Genomic DNA, 14,542 nt, shown 5'->3' with positions numbered 1-14,542 from the left:
TATGTTATAATCAAATTAGTTGCTTAGAATTTCAAAACAATCACTGAGGCTAGGATATAAAATTGAGTCTAATTCATTCATTAGCACATGTTAAAAGTACCTAACTGACTCCAAACCTAAGATCATGACCTTCCCACTGATTTAGTCTGGACAAGAAGGATCTGGGCCGTCCTTTCTCTTGTGGGCCCTGGGAAACAGAGAGGAGCCCGTGCTCTAGCTTCAGCCGCCTGCAGACATCACAGTAAATCTGAGTTAGTCCACCGTGGGCAGCCCCAGAAGGCTTTAAATGATGTGGAAAATGTGTACAGATTGTAGGACTTACTTAAGGCAAATTCTCACGGGATTACTAATGAAAGAAAATTAGACTCAAACGCTCAAAAGATTTTTAAAAATCAAATACCCATTACGTTGATCTGATAGTTGACTTTAAAAGACTACTGCTTAAGGAAGCAAACCAACCTAAAATGCTCATGCAATTACTACAAACTAATTTTACTCCTCTATTCAAAAAGGTCTGAGGCCTAATTCAACTTTTGCTAGGTGAGAATTTTCTAAACCCCAACAATTTTGTTTTCACTTTCTCTCCATAGAAACTTAACTGATCGTTTAAAAAACACTCCAGAAAAAATATTTTGGTCTGAAGAAAAAAATTACACTTCTCTGCAAGAGAGGCGGAAGTGGTAATTCCAACTATTTTATCTGTACCTGAAACTGTTCTAGCTGAAATGGGCATTTGGAGCCACATTCCATGTCATAAATTTAGGACTTCCAACACCTACTCTTCTGTGTGTTGGAACAAATGCAAAATTGATTTTGGAGGAGATTTAAACCTGTCTAAGATCATTACTTTAGCCCATTTGCTGCAGAGGAGCTGTGGCCTTCTATTTAGGTATATACATTTGGTAAAGTCCTATTACTCGGTCCAGCTGACTCTCAAATCATGGAATTCTTTACTTGACTGAAAAGAAATAATAGCAGGTAATTCTCAGGGAGCAAAACCTCAAACGGATTGCTCCTTAACATCTCAGCTAAGAATAATAATATGTATGAAGGAATTCCTAAAAGGTATGCAGAACTTTCTTTGAGACACTGTAACATCCATTCCTAGATTAAGCCAGATCATCAGAGAGCTACATACCTGGACCACACTACACTGCTGGTCACAGCCACCCTATAACAGAAGAATAGTTATCATTTATTGAGCACAGACTATAATCTACACCTATATCACAATGCTCTCAAGGCAGATATTATTCTCATGTTAGAGAAGAAAATAATCAGATCTTTGGAGGTTACTTCCCCCAAAGACACAGATCCACATCATGGGCCCATTGAAGGACATTATAAAAAATAGCCCAAGGAATCCTACTGAATTCCACTGTAAGGATGTTGAAGACATTTTGCATTACACTATACTGAATCCACTTTAAAAGAAACTGTAGCATAAATTTCACTTTGGATTCTACATAGGAACAACTTTGTTCCTCTTAGGCAATTGGTTTGTTTTTCTCTTTGATTAGCTTTTCAATTAATCATTAAACTTTTTGTATGTCCCTCTTTGCCTGGAAGTTAGAAAGCTTGAATTAAATCTGTGCCCAGCTCTCAGTGCTTTGCGACCACCTAAAGGGGTGGGATAAGGAGGGTGGGAGGGAGATGCAAGAGGGAGGGGATATGGGGATATACATATGCATACAGCTGATTCATGTTGTTATACAGCAGAAACTAACACAACACTGTAAAGCAATTATACTCCAATAAAGATGTTAAAAAAAAAAAAAGCATGTCCAGCTCTAATAGACATGCAGGATTTCGTAACATGGATTTTGTGAGCTAATGTCTCCCCTAGCTCACTTCATCTTATTTTTTCCCTCACTGATATTCTAAGATTTTTTTATCATCTCATCTTGCATGTTCATTCTATTACAAACTAGGTAACTTCAAATGGTATTACCAAAATCTTATAAAAACTCTACAAGGTGTACATTTTACTATATACAAATTATACTTCAATGAAGTACTGGGGAAAAATACAAAAGAAAAGCCATTTACAATAATCAAAATCAAAAGACAGTAATGTAAATTTTTCTTGTACTATCTTTTAGTCAATTCTTGGTAAAACATTCTAAATTACTTCATCCTTGCATAAGTTATAACTGAATTAATATTTCTATTATAATTTGTAACTTAAAATATAGTTATAAGTCTGTATAAGACATTTGTTAAAGTTAGGGTGGAGATAATTTTGAGGGATTTCATTTTGTGAAGATTACATTATGGACTTCTATTGGTCTATTTATCGTATTTTTTCCTAAGAGATTAGCATACATATCAATGAATTGATGTGGAGGAAAAAAGCATCTTTTTGTGAAATAAAAATACTAGCAGAGAAAGAGGAAAATGTGCACATGTAACAACTTATTTAAACCAATGCCAAGTGTGAGATGAATATGCCCATGCCTCTGGCTTCACTTTTCTCCTTGCCTTGGTCGTCTTAGTAGTGCTTCTCAAACTTTTGGTGCTGGAACTCTTTATGCTCTTTCAGTTTTGTTGAGCTTTGTTTTTGTGGGTCATATCTATCAATATTCAGCTTATTAGAAAGTAAAACTGATAAATGTTTAAAATACTGATTCATTCATTTTAAAATAACAATAATAAAACCATTACATGTTAACAAAAACATACTGTATTAAAAAATAACCATAGTTTTTTTAAAAAGGAGTGAGTAACAATGTTTTGTACTTTTTCAAATTCCTCTAATATCTTTCTTCAAGAAAATAGATTCTCATACCTGTTTCTGCATTCATTTTGATAAGTTCTTCTGGTTGAAATATATGGAAAAAATTGGCCTCACAGAGATATGTAGTTGGAAAAAGGAGTATTTTAATACCCTTCTCAGGTTATTATAGATATTTGAATTTGATACAACACCAAACTCAACAAGCGGTAGTTTCTTAGTACCACATGAGGCCAGTAATATTCTAACAACCAAACCAAATAAAGGAAGCACAACAAAAAGGAAACTACAACCAATATCTCTCCTGAAATTAATAGCAAAAAATATTTAACATTGTTGGCAAATTGAATACTACAATAAGCATGTATATGTATGTGTGTTGGTATGTGTGTATGTATGTGTGTGTCATGTATACATGACCAAATGGGATTTATTCCATGTATGCAAGGCTGATTCAATATTTAAAAAATTAATCAATACAGTCCACCATATCAATAGGCTAAGGGAAAAATCACATGTCCATATCAATTGTTGCATAAAAAGCATTTGATGTAATTTGATAACCATTCAGGATAAAAAGTCTCAGTACACTAGGAACAGAGGGGGGAAATGCCTCAACCTAATAAAGAACATCTATAAAAAAACATACAGCTAACATCATACTTAATTGTAAAAGACAGAATAATTTTTCTCTAATATTGGGAAGAAGGCAAGGATGTCCACTCTCACCATTCTTATTTAGCACAATACTAGAAGTTCTAGCCATTGCAACAAGGCAAGAAAAATAAATTAAAGGCATACAGATTGAAAAGAAATTGTTTCAGTTTGCAAATGACATGATTGCCTACATTAAAAAAAATCAAAGGATCTACAGTCCTAGATCCAAAATGTAGAGTCCAGTAAGGTTTCAGGATACAAGACCAACACAAAAACCAATTGCATTTCTATATATTGACAGCAAAGAAATGGAAACAAAAATTTTTAATGCAGTATCATTTACGGTTGCTCCAAAGAATATGAAATACTTAAGTATAAATCTAACAAAACATGTGCAAGATATGTGTAATTAAAATTATGGTATTTTGATAAAAGAAATCAAGGAAGACGTAAATACCTGGAGACACATATCATGTTCACAGATTGGAAGAATCAATGTAGTAAAGATGTTAATTCTGGACTTCCCTGGCAGTGAAGTTGTTAAGAATCTGCCTGCCAATGCAGGGGACACGGGTTCAAGTCCTGGTCTGGGAAGACCCCACATGCCATGGAGCAACTAAGTCCATGGGCCACAACTACCATGCCCACGTGCCACAACTACTGAAGCCTGTGTGCCCAGAGCCCGCGCTCCACAACAAGAGAAGCCACCGCAATGAGAAGCCCTAGCACCGCAACGAAGAGTAGCCCCCACTTGCCGCAACTAGAGGAAGCCAACGCACAGCAACAAAGATCCAATGCAGCCAAAAATTAATTAATTAATTAATTAATTAATTATTTTTAAATGTTAATTATCCCTAAATTAATGTACAGGTTTAACATAATTCCTATTAACCTATTAGTTAAATTATAGCAACAAAATACTACATTAAACAGATTAAAAAATGGATCTTCCAAAAAGAAAAAGTTAATCAAAATTAAGTATAATTTGTTAAATAATTATATCAGGCATCATAATTGCAAAGTCTCAAAAATAATCTCATGGACTTCAAAGAATAAAGAGGAAAATAATAAACAACAACTTGAAACAATTCTATCAATACATTTTTAAACTGCTAAAAATAGTGCTACACAGGCAATAAAAGCAAAACTAGACAAATGGGACTACATTAAACAAAATTTTTGTGTACATCAAAGAACACAATCAATAGAGTGAAAAGGCAACCTATGGAGTGGGAGAAAATCATTTATCTGATATAAAGAACTCCAACAACTCACCAACAAAAAATCAAATAACCAGATTTAAAAATGGGAAAAGGATTGCATAGACATTTCTCCAAAGATGATATAACAACAATCCCATTTCTGGCTATATATCAAAAAGAACTGAAAGCAGGGTCTTGGAGAGATATTTGCACACCTATGTTCATAACGGCACTATTCTCAATAGCAAAGATGTGGAAGCAACCCAAATATACATCAACAGATGAATGGATAAACAAAATGTGGTGTATATACAATGGAATATTACTTGGCTTTAAAAAGGAAGGAAATCCTGTCATATGCTACAACATGGATAAAACCTTAGGGCATTTTATTAAGTGAAATAAACCAGTCACAAAAAGACAAATACTGTATGATTCCATTTATATTAAGGTATCTAAACTACTAAAACTAATAGAAACAGAAAGTAGAATGCTGGTTACCAGAGACCTGGGGGAAGGGGAAAGGGGAGTTGTTGTTTAATGGGTATAAAATTTCAGATTTGCAAAATGAGAAAGATCTAGAGATCTATTTCACAACAATGTGAATATATTTAGCAACAATGTGAATATATTTAACACTACTGAACTATACACTTAAAAATGGTTAACATGGTAAATTTTATGTTATGTGTTTTTATCACAATAAAAAATACAAAACATTAACTGAAAGAAAAAATTGTTGCATTTGTGGAATGCCTACAAAATATCAGAAATCACCCAAATAATTACATAAATCACAGTATTTTTACACTACTCTGGACTTTTTTCTTCAAGAAAACATGAATATCACTTGCATATTACCATAATATGTATAGTTATACCAAGGGGAGAAAAACTCTTGGATTACCATTAGGTAATTTTACTTGGAGATCTAAATATCTATTCACAGGTACTGCTGAGTGTATTTGTTTAATTTTGTTCTCAGTAGAAGCTATACTTTAGGACCTTCACTTCATCCTATATTTATTATTCTGGTTCCTTATGAATTCAAAAACAAAATTCACAGATACGCTTTCAAGCACATTATGGAAGTAAATAGGCCATACTATAACTAATGAAAAATACATTTAACTTTTAATTCCTTAGTCAAGGATGAAAATAGCTCTCCACACATACCCAAGATACATTTTTAAAAAAGGAAATGCTTCCTATTCCAAAATGACAACCTCCTAACATATGTAGCAGCAAACTTTTCTTTCTGCCAGAAATGCCCATTCGGCACTGACTTCTGACAAGTGAAAAAGTTTTCCACATATGTATAGTCCACTTGATTTTAAGAAGCACTGATCCCTCCCTTTAAAACTTTCCTGAATATTAAAATGTCTGTTTTCCTTTAATTTTTGCAGCAAGTTCCAGAAATAACTTGTTTACATTTTCCAAAAATAATGGTTGAAGTATGTGTGTGTTCACTAAGGGTGAAACTGACATGGACTAAAAGTAGACATCAGAGATTAGGAAAAAGTCTTCAATGGATTTGACGAGTTTTTTTTTTTTCTCAAATACTGTAAAAGTAGTAAAACCATTAAAACTATCTAATAAATGAATGAAGGTCATCCCCTTTTTTACATATAACCGTAAATAGTAGCACCTATTGTCAAAATTAGTATTAAAGGGGCAGCTGTAGACCAATTTCTAATACTACGATGATTCGGCATGCATTGTGCCTGTTTTTTTTTCCCCTCTGCCTAGCTCGATTTCTCACATCATTAAAACGGAGGAAGTAATATCTGCCAATCTTTAGGATTCTAGATTGAGAGATGCTAAGTAATTAAATACAATATTATCGTCTTGGATGTGATCAAACCTACAGCTAAATGAAAACATCTGCATCTGGTTTCATGTGAACTAAGCTGATTGTAGAAAGTGTTCAATTTCTATCTTTCCTCTCCATAGAGTAGCTAGCACATATTTGTTTGGGTAACTGCAGACAGACCGATTCTAAATATAAACTGAAACGTGTGCTAAAATTATTGTCCTGATTTTTCAGCAATCACTATGAATGTCACACATGATTACAGATTTTATTTATTAAATACTTGGAAAAAATATATTTTAAATAATAGCAATGACAAAATTACACATGAAAAATCTTCCCATCAAATGCAATGATGCAAATTAAATCCACAGTTCCTGACTTTTCCTACCAATACACCACACATACAACCATTCATATCACAAAGCCAGTCAAACATAGTACTAGAATCACATCAATTAGATTTTACACAAATTTTAAGTGGGCTCTCTTCTCTTACAAAAGAAAGACAGTACTACCTTAAATGAGAAGTATACCTAAGCAGCCCTAAAATTCTAATCCAGCAAAGAGCATAGAAATAATCTTGAAGCTGCTGCCTGGATTACTCCTGATCCATCTTCCAAATCTACAAATGCTCAATTTACTGTAAAAAGTCAACTTCACTGCAAATAAGCTCACAGAGGAGGGAGGAGAATTTTTATAAAAACAAGCTACTGCCGCCTTGCTGAATTAGATGTGTCACCAGTTCAGACTTTGCAAAGTAGTGGGTAAAAGAGATAGAAATGTTCAAAATAATCTTTTATCAAACATAATGTTCCATTGCACATAGCTACACAGAACAAAAATAACACAGAAGTTTGGAAGCTCAGGTGCCATGACACAATTTAGAAAAACCAAACAATGTGGACAGTTCAGCATGCCCAGTGGACCAAAAATATCATCAATTTCAAAAGGAAGGAGTAATCAGCCCCAGGGGAGACGCAGTGACCACTTGACCACCTAACTCTAAACCTTCAAAGAAGTCAAAGAAACACAGGCCAACTAGTTGCTTACAAGTAAGAAGTGAAAGAAAAAAGAGAAAATTGGATTTATCACTCAACTCCCAGAGCCTCAACAATCCCAACACCTTGGCTTTGTCAACTATCGTGTGTACCATGGGTGGGAACGTGTTAGGTAAATGTCAAATGGGAACTAACGAAATAAGGATAGTGGAGAATAAATAATAATAATAAATAATCTAAGTTTTTAGCTTTAACTTAACCCAAGGGAAAACTGTTGACTAAGCCCAGTTGAACTTTGACAAATAATGCCTGGGAGGAATGGAAATAGATTTACCACCTTCTAACAGCTTAAGCAAACTGTTTTAAATAGTAGGTCCCAACTAAGCACACGACAAATTCTGCCCAGAATATTACTCAGCCTACCTCAGTGCCCAACTTCCACCAGAAATCATCTGTCAGGTCCTAAAAAGATGGGCCCTATTTTTGGTTTGTAAAGTGATGCTTCAGTTTTCATTGTTTCCTTTCACATCTTCCCAAACTGATGATATATTCCAAGTACCTGCCTCTCTGCTACCTACTTGTGCCCTCGAGGCACTTTCGTATCCCTAACTCCCCTTCCACTGGTTCTCAGAGACACTTCATGGCCTCCCTGCCTCAGTGGCTCCCTGGCCTCAAATTCCAAGGAGAATGGGGGCGGGATCCAGAGGAAACCCAGGTGAGAGCCTGGGGGAGCAAGGCAGAGGCCTGGCCAATGCACCTGTCCAAGGAGGTGGTGTCATGTAACCCTACAACTGGTGGGACACTGAGGCACACTGTCTCTCCTCAACGAAGGGAATTTCCTCTGGTCGAGGAATACTCGGAACGAGGGCAGGGGATGTTGGAAACCTTAGGCGACTCCCCAGCGGCTGCTGTTCTCAAAGGCCATCTCTGGCAATGTGCACGGGGGAGAGGGCGAGAGTCTTCAATGTCCACCAGACACTCTTGCACCTTGTAACCTGGGCTTCTGCTGACAACTGAAGCAGGTCTGGAATTCCTGCGCTCACCTATGTGGATTCTCCAAATTAGAACGCGAGAGCGAGTTCATAAGCCTTGCACTGCCGGGATACTGAAGCTGAAACCTGGGAACCTGATACAGGAGGGTGGAAGAAGTTTGAAAGAGACAGATATTGTGTGGAGGATAGGGGTGGATTCCTGAGGGAAGGGCACGGTAAAGGAGAGAGTTGACGTCCACAAATACAACACCAGGACCAGAAAGTAGTCTATCACACAAGCCCCTTCTCTGGCTACAAACTCTTGCTCACTCTCACCAAACCTGTCCTCCATTATTTACATCTTCTCTCTTCAGTGGCCCCAACTGCCTGCCTTTCTCCCAGTACCCATGATTTAACTAACCTTTCTAATCAAAAGACAAGTTTGCCTGAAATAGTATGTGAGGAGCCACAGCCAGGAGTGTTATTAATTATTAATATGCAAATATCCTATACTTAATATGCTAATGCTCCAAAGAGAACATACAGAATCCAGTAGAGTTTTAAAACTTGCATAAAATTTAGTCAAAGTAAGCATCACAAAAAAAAATCTGTAACCTTGTGTGGTAATGGATGTTAACTAGACTTACTGTGGTGATCATTTTGCAATATATACAAATATTAAATCATTACATTATATACCCAAAACTAATAAAATGTCATATACCAATTATAGCTCAATTTTTTTAAAAAAAGTCAAACAAGAACTCAGAACCTTTTAACCCAGAACTTTTATTTCTGAGACTCTATCCTAAGGAACTAATTTCTAAAATTTAGAAAAGAGCTTATGAACAAAGATGTTCATCACAGTGTTATTTATTATCATCAAAAATACAGTGACTATGTATTTGTATAACAGATTCACTTTGCTGTATACCTGAAACTAACACAACATTGCAAATCAATTATACTGCAATAAAAATTTTTTTAAAAATACAGTGACAATGAGGAGTGATTAGAAATTTATGGCACATCTACCTCATGGAAAATTATGTAGGCATTTTAAATGTTCACTGCCAAATTGTAATTAAGTGAAAATTACTGTTATAAAATTTAAAGTAAAAATGTATAAAAAGTAATATACACAGCATGATTAAAACTATGCACGGAAAAAAGAGTGGAAGGAAACACATCAGTATGTTAATAGTGGTTGTCTTTAGTTAGTAAGATTACAGTGATTTTTTTTATATATTCTTAGTTTCCAAATTGTTTGTAATACTATAATGAAAGGGGAAAAGCTTTTAAAAAGGCAAACCTCCTTGGAAGAGGAAAAATCTTACTTGCATAGAAAACTTTCTGGGTTTAGTGCTTTTAATATCAGTACCCAGGACACATAACATTTTCTCAAACTGCACTTGGAACAAGGAATATGGAGAATGTGAGCAAGACAAGCCAAAGAGAAACTTGGCTTGCTCAGCGACCTACACTAGCTCCCTATGATTACCCAATAAGGAGCAGATTTCACTGCCTGATATGCAAGGTTCTTCATAATTTGTCACCATGCATCCAAACAGTACATGACCACTTCTCTGCTGAACTTCTTCATCTGGCTTTCTCTTTCCTACTAAAAGTCTTCCCATCTCTCACAGAGTGATTTAATACACTTCCATCCATGAAGACTTTCCTGATCCTCTTATGACCCTAGCCATTACTATTTCTCCGTCTTCTTAAGGTGTTCATACGGCACTTAAGTCTGTACTACATTTTTCCGGTATTAAGCCAATTCTATCTATTTGGTTAATTGCTCGTATGTAGGTAAATATTTTCCCAGCTAGACTTTTAGTTTCCCCAGCTAGACTTGTAGAATTTAGATGGTCTGCAGATAGTAGTCATTCGACACACACACACACACACACACACACACACACACACACACAGAGAAGGGAAGAGAGAGAGAGAATACAGTTCTAAAGCCAAGTTGGTATTATATTCATACTCAGTGATGTTATCTAAATAAAGTGTGTTGCATCTGTTTTAAAATGTTCCTACTGACCCTCCAACGCTAGAACATGCACTTTCCTTTTTTTTTAAATAGCAGTGGGATTGTATTTTTGCTTATTCAGTCATACCAATTCTGCTGTCTCCTTTGGGATTAAACAGATTGGACCACAAGAGCCCTCACTGAGGTCAGGGCATGGTCTATAGCCATATAAAGAACAAAAAGAAATGACCTCCTAGAAACCAAACTTAAGACTCATCTCAAGACTCTACTTCTCTTAACAGCCTTGTCTGAACAACAAATGTAAATTTGTGCCTCCATTTTATCCCTTTAGTCTATCAATATCCTCATCAACTCAAAAAAGAATTCTCCAATGCAAATGGTTAAATACTTTAGGAATGATGGACTAAGATGACTATGTTCCTATCTGCCCTCATATACTAGCCCAGTACTTGGAGATAATGAGCATTCGTACTATAGCAACCTGCTTCCTGAAACATCAACAAGAGTTGCATATCTTAAGAGAAAATATATAAATCATAAATGAAAGCAAATCAAATGGCCAAGCAAGGAACAAAGAAAAACCTAGCATCCATTGTTGTTATAGAAAGAGCATACAAGGTCAATATAGCTGTTGACTCTGAAGGGCAGGGTAAAAACAAATCAATACAGTTTCCCACTGTACAGAGCTACACTTTGCTACAACACATGTTTTGTGTAAGAGTCAATGCTTGTCCAGATTCCACCACTAGCTAGCTGTGTAATCTTGAACCTTCTCTGTATTTCAGTTCCTTCGTCTGTAAAATGGAGCTATCACCTGCTATGCCAAAGCACAAAGCATTCACCATCTATCACTGCCAAAAATGTGTTGAACAGCTCCTGTTATGACCTAGCTCTCCTATGCAGTGTGGTCCAGATACTACTTTTTGGCATATGCTTTCTAAGAAAATAGTATGTTTTTTCAAATAATTCAAAGAATGCTCCTACTTTTATACTAAAAGAATGATAATTCCATACACAGGAAGTTTACAGGTTGTTGCTGTTGTTTGAGATTACTTCTATGAAAATTAATACTATGTTTAATATGTAATAAATCATATATATGTACATATAACTTGGATACACAACTCCTTAATACAGTGGAAGGTTCGTGGGCTTTGGGATCAGGGAATCTTATAACCAAATACCTATGCTGTGACCTTGAGCACGTAATTTAACTTCCGCGCTCTTCACTTTGCACATTTGGTTCTGAGTTGTTGTCATGATTTAATGAAATTATATATATATATATATATATATATATATATATATATATGTATGTATATATAAAGTGCCTAGGCTCTGAAAGTATTATTTCCTACCTCCCTTAAATCTTTTCCTACTATGTCAAGACCAATCAAACCCACTCTGAATACAAGACAACTTGGATACAGCATCTTTCTCACACGTTAGCGGGGGATGCAACGCGATGTGAAGTTGAGCGAATGATGGCACGAATTGGGCATCCAACCGAGGAAGAAGTAGAGAAAATGACAGGTATAGAAAAGGGCCCTAGACTTCACTCGCCTGTGCGAAAAAGACACACTGAATACTGCACCGCACACTCACGGAGGTCTGTACCGTGATGTGGGAAAAGGACAGAATCACAGAACAAGCCAGTAGGGAGCCTCCTAGCTCCCCCCACCCGACCTCGCCCGCCGGGGTCGCTCATCTGGAACCCAGAAGCTGAGGAGAGGAAGGCAACTGACCTCGGCACCCCCCCACCCTCCCCCATTCTGCCCAAATCTCTCAGGGCGCGAATGGTGCTGAATCATTAGCACCAACAGCAGCAGCTCCCCGTGCCGCTGCTCCCGCGGGGGCCAGTGTCCCCGGAGCAGTGACCGTCCGGGCGGGGGCCGACACCTCGGGGGCGTGGGGACAGGGAAAGGGGGTCAGGGAGGATCGGGGCAGCAGGTACTCACCGGGGTAAGGAAAACCCAGCCCGGGTCCTCGCCTCCGGGCTGCGGGCGGTCCCTCCGCGGCTCCCGCGCGCCTTGGCTTCCCACCGCGGCCGCCCCGGGCCCGGCAGCCTGCGCAGAATGTCGGCTGCTCCCCTCCGCCCGCCCACCCACCCACCCACCGCCCGCGGCAGCCACAGCTCTGGGCGCCGGCGCTCGACCCGGAGCAGCTGGAGCAGGGGGCGCAGCCAAAGGGGTGGTGGCTACCGACGGGCCAGACCATTCGCGGGCGGCGACCGGGGGTGCGCGACGTGCGCGGCGGAGCGGGAGCGAGGGCGCCGGGGCCGGCGACGGTTGGGAGGAACCAAGGACGAGGGGGCTCCTCAGCACCCCGCCCCGCGCCGGGATGGCTACGGGCGGGAGAGGCCAACCGAGGAGCGTCCGCTTTTCCCGACTGACGACTGGAGAAGGGGCTTTAGCTTTTCCGGCCCCCCTCCAGGTTTGCTTTGGTCCCGCTCTGGGTTCTTTTAGAAGCCGGCAAACAGAAGACCTAGCAACGCGGGCGCCTGGGCGGTGTCCCCTCCTAAGGAGATGTGAGAGGGCGCTGGCCCGGAGCCCTGCCTTCGTGCCCCTGCTGCTCCAGCGCGGGCCCCCGGGGCGCCAGTCCTGCTGCAGAGCTCACCACTGATGTATTACCACCAGGCAGAGCGGGCCGTCTGGAGCCCTTGACGGGACTCTTCAGATCTTTTATCCAAGCATCTCTGTGGAGCAAAAAATAAAAGGGTATTTATCCAAGGCCAGCTTGAAAGTTAGAAAATAAAATCAAGTGGTACCCCCATCCTATAGGTGCTTTGTAGATACGGAGAAGTGAGCGACAGTTTGGAATCCGTTTTCCTTTCCTCCTCAAAGGTTGAACCACAGCAGCTGGAAAATGTAGATTTAGGAAACCGTTTTAACATATAGATCTATACAAGATGATTAAAGAAATGCACAACTATTTGAGGGTCATTGTTCACCATTTTACAGATTAGTGTCTTGGGAATGGGGAGGGAATCGTATCTTCATATGAAATGAACTTTATGTAACTGGAAAGAGACACCCCACACGTGACCTCCCTTAGACTTTAGTGAAAGCACTTTTGTGGTCCCTGCCCCTGACACAACCAGGCTGAAACAAGTTCATGTCAGACCATGGTGGAGATGGAGACAAGTGTATTGTTCTCCTTATAGAAAGAAAGAGAACAGAGTTGGCAACTACCTATAAAAATATGATTTAAGGGAGCCCAAAAAAAGGCCCACCAAATTCTTCTCAAACAATATGAAATTCCACAGTTAAAAGCCGTTTTCTCTGGATTAAGGTTTTGTTCTCTTTTGAGTAAATTAACAAGACTTTTTAACATAAATTGAGTACCAGCTATGGACCAAACACGGTGCATGAGGGATCTTAGTTCCCCAACCAGGGATCAACCTGTGGCCCCTGCAGTGGAAGCATGAGGTCTTAACCACTGGACCACCAGGGAAGTCCCCGTATTGCTGCTATTTTTAAAAAAGAGAAGCTGGCCTCAGAGTTTGTTGTGCTGGGTTCACATATCATAAAATAAGTGGCAGAACAGGCATTGCAGCCTGGAGTTTTTGACTAACTCCTTTCCACTAGAATGCCTCTGGGAAACACAGGCTAAGCCTTATCACACCCGATTGGCACTTGAACATGAGTTTGTTTATCCTTCCCTTGTGAAAACTAGGTTTCATAGTGGAGAAAGGAATACTTAAGTATCTAAGGTGGACATCACCCTGAGATTAGGAATAAGGATCAGAAAGAAGAAGCTGGACTTCATCCAGAACTAGACTGAAAACATCTATTTCAAAAACGCATGATTAGAGTCATGTGAAGGTGAGGAGGAATTCTTCATTATTTTTTCGTTAATCGCTATATGGCACTTTACACAACACTTAAACAATTGTTACTCTATTACACTTTACGCTATTCTTCTTCCAATCCCAGGAAGGAGCAAGAGTTTTTTAATGGGCCTAATGTCATTATATACCTCCTTATATACCTTACTAGAATTTAAAGAAGTTAACAGGGCATTAACAACTTTCATATCACCTTAAAGAAGCTTTCTGAGAAATAAGAAATTAAGTTGTTAACCTTATATTGTGCCATTGTTATTACATTAACTTTTGTTATAGATGTTCATACATCAGTACCAGCGCAACAGAAATCCCCAGAGC

The 14,542-nt window shown here is 38.6% G+C and overlaps 1 protein-coding gene across 10 annotated transcripts in view; it reads right to left on the bottom strand.

The window, feature by feature from the left end:
- The window catches only part of TTLL7 (tubulin tyrosine ligase like 7), a 157,059-nt gene extending 144,578 nt beyond the window's left edge, over positions 1–12,481 (bottom strand). For 9 of the 10 annotated variants that reach the window (XR_014249243.1, XR_014249244.1, XM_082408230.1 and 6 more), the window contains exon 1: positions 12,336–12,480. The gene's annotated coding sequence lies outside the window, so the exon portion shown is untranslated. Of the gene's footprint in view, positions 1–12,335 lie in introns of all 10 variants that reach the window. The other variant, XM_082408236.1, reaches the window with a different exon arrangement.
- Between the last annotated feature and the right edge of the window lie 2,061 nt (positions 12,482–14,542).

The sequence above is a fragment of the Balaenoptera borealis genome (assembly GCF_965194805.1).
Source record: "Balaenoptera borealis genome assembly, chromosome: 1".
In the NCBI taxonomy this organism is placed as follows: domain Eukaryota; kingdom Metazoa; phylum Chordata; class Mammalia; order Artiodactyla; family Balaenopteridae; genus Balaenoptera; species Balaenoptera borealis.
Note: the sequence above shows the minus strand (reverse complement) of the source record. Positions and strands in the feature narration are given on the sequence as shown.